This window comes from Neovison vison, chromosome 12 (assembly GCF_020171115.1).
Source record: "Neovison vison isolate M4711 chromosome 12, ASM_NN_V1, whole genome shotgun sequence".
In the NCBI taxonomy this organism is placed as follows: domain Eukaryota; kingdom Metazoa; phylum Chordata; class Mammalia; order Carnivora; family Mustelidae; genus Neogale; species Neogale vison.
The window spans coordinates 140303825-140307008 of record NC_058102.1 but is presented as its reverse complement, the minus strand read 5'-3'; the positions used below and the strand labels follow the sequence as shown (position 1 = coordinate 140307008).

Below are 3184 nucleotides of genomic sequence, written 5' to 3'. Positions count from 1 at the left end.
TTTAAAGGGAAGGATTCCATCTACCAGGACTAGTAGTAGAAAGGCTATCTGCATATGAATGGAGAGATTTCATAGAAAATGTATGGTTCCAGTATACCATATATAAAAGGCTAAACATGTGACTACAAATAAATATTTCTTTGTTATTTTTGTTGTCTTGATGTGCATATTAGGGGTTTGCATATAATTTCCTAGGATCCTGCACCAAATATATATATATATATATAAATTTATTTAAATATATATATATATATTTAGTATGGTTGTCCTTTAACTACACTGTAAATCATTTCAATGATTCAGGCAACATGAAACATAACATGGAAGAAATGATGTCTCATTAGAACTTTAGTCTATGGAATGCCATGAACAGATACGTGACCCATAAAGAGAACTGTTCCCCATACTCCAAATCCCATTTTTGTGATACAGGTTCATGTCTAAAGCTTGCTTTGTTTTAATTAGATTAATGATAATATGCCCAGGAATCTGATAGGTTAAGTAAATTAATTCTGGATTAGAACATATGTGTATTAATATTACTTGATAATGAAATGCTAGGTTACTATAAGAGGCATGAAATGTGTTTGGAAAAGTGGAATTCAATTAACTGGAAAAATTCAGAAAGTGTTAATGCTTTGATCTGTACTACAGTCAATTTTCCTTCAAAGAGCTAATTAATTTTATTATTTAATTGAAGAACTGAGCTGTCGATACAGAGATGTGATACATGGTAATCGTACGCTGTCGAGCTAGAATCTATAGAGCACTGGTATTTTCACCCCACGACATGGGCTTGACATGGCTTTGACGTGAACCGATATTCCCCACCCATGAATTCCTGACTCTTTTATATCAGTCAGCCTGAAAAATCTCAATGAAACCCTGTAAAACTTTGCAGAGAGTGCTTTTTCCCTCTTTCCACACTCTTTTTTGTTGTTGTTGTTGTTATTTATTTTTTAAATTTCTTTTCAGTGTTCCAGAATTCATTGTGTATGCACCATACCCAGTGCTCCAAGCAATCCGTGCCCCCCTTAATACCCACCACCAGGCTCACCCAACCCCCACCCTTCTCCCCTCCCAAATCCTCAGTTTGTTTCTCAGAGTCCACAGTCTCTCGTGGCTCATCTCCCCCTCCATTTCCCTCAAATCCCTTCTCCTCTCCATCTCCCCATGTCCTCCGTGTTATCCCTTGTGCTCCACAAGTGAGCAAAACCATATGATAATTGACTCTTTCTGCTTGACTTATTCCACACTCTTGAATCCTAACTTCTCAGAGCGGGAAAGAAAAGGAAGTTAAAAAGAATAGTGTTAGAGAGCAGACAGAAGAGCTAAGAGAACAGGCTCCCTGAATTGTACATAACAAGGTGGAAGGTTTGGGGACCCCCTGCGTGGTACCCCGTCTGTTTCCGAGCTCCACCCCAGACTCAGTGAGCACGGCAGGGCAGAAAGGTGTAGCTAGAAGAACATGCGATCATGGATCGTCTCTCTGAAGTGACCTTGACTGCTGAGAGAAACAGTGAGCTGAAGCTTTTCTCGAAATGAAAGGGGATGGCCCGTCGGGGACCCCTGGGCTCACGGAGGGCAGGTCTCTCTAGAGGAGCGATTTTCTATTATTGAAGAGAATGCTTTCTCTGCTTTTCACTCTCATTTCCCTCATTTGTTATTCAAGATCCAGTATCTTGTTGATATGTGGGGCTGAGGTAAGGTTGCCGGAGTGGTGGTCACACAGCAGAGTCGAATTACCACAGCAGAGATAAGCATCTCTCCGAGTCTGTGTGTCAGCTTCTGTAGTTGTTATCTTTTTAACTGTGGAAAGGTGTGTTAGACCCACACAAACAGGGTCAATGAGAAAAGAAAAAAAATCATAATGTTAGCAATTTGCCAATTCTAGGGATTGCTCAAGTAGGATAAGCAAAAGATTTCAGTCCTAACCCAAATTCTCCCAGCAGTTTAATAACAAACTATAGAAATGATCCCTGAAAGTATAGTCTTCAGCAGTTTAATAAAATCAAAAAATATATATAACTCGTATGTAAGGAAATACATACGAGGGAAGGTCTTAGAAATTTTCAGAGTTTCACTTCATTTTCTGATAGAGGAATTAAGATTTGAATTCCGCTTTCATAAAGATTTCTTTTTGACCTGGGGAAAGTCACTTAAATTCTTGTTGCTTTAGGGCTGCTAATTCTAAGTTAGACTTTACAAGGACTCAGACATTAAAATAATGAATTATGTTAAATCTGCAACAAATGCACAGTAATGATTGTATAAAGCACTGTGTCCAATACTATAGACACTGGCATCAGAATTCATAATGCATAATGCAGGTTGCTAATAAACCCAAACTTTCCTTGTCTGATGCATACACCCATCATAATTTACTTCTTCCAGGCAACAGACTATACAATGTGTAAAATCTCCTTTACAGAGAGAAAAAGTAGAGGCCCAGGCATAGACAACAGAGGGTTCCTTTTGAATCCCTATTTGACCTTAAAATTTAACAGAAGGAGCTTTGAACCTGCATGGTGATGAGACATATTGCTGTTGTCCTCCTAACTCAGAGGTTAGGGAGTTTATATGAATGAATTGCTTTGACCTGATTACTATTATCATTAAAAAAAGGGGAAAAAAGGAAAGGAAAAAAAATAGGAAACAGTTAAAAGGCATTGGATCAGCATTCGATAAAATACAGAACATACGCAGTGTGAAGAAGCAACTATGTTCTTCGGGCTTTCGGCAAGATGTCGTATCTGTTTTGGCACAGTTTGAAGTTCATTGTAACAGTTTCATCCTGACCACCTTCCATCAGACATGAGCCCCTGGAGGCCAGCACATTCCTATCATCTCAATGTACACGCAGATGTTCAATTAACATTGACGGATGAAGAGATAAAATAAGAAATAAAGAGCAAGGCTACTTAGTTGTGTTGTTCTGATTTTTAAATAATGCCCCACTGTCACTTAAAGGAAAACCATATTTTTACATGTCCCTGACTTCGTAGTTTCAGAGGCGGATATATCAAGATATTAGGTGAAAGGCCGTTCTCAGAGTAAAGTCTACTTTGTGCAAGTCAGAAAGGAAATAACGATCTCCCAGAAAGCCTGCTCTATCAAGATTTCTCAGTTAACTTGTAGGGCAAAGTGTCTGGATATATTTAGATAAACCTTCGGCAGGCATACC

General features: G+C 38.6%; 1 pseudogene; it reads right to left on the bottom strand.

Moving 5' to 3' along the window:
• Positions 1-1889: 1889 nt before the first annotated feature.
• LOC122892719 lies at positions 1890-1995 on the bottom strand (annotated as a pseudogene).
• Positions 1996-3184: the final 1189 nt, after the last annotated feature.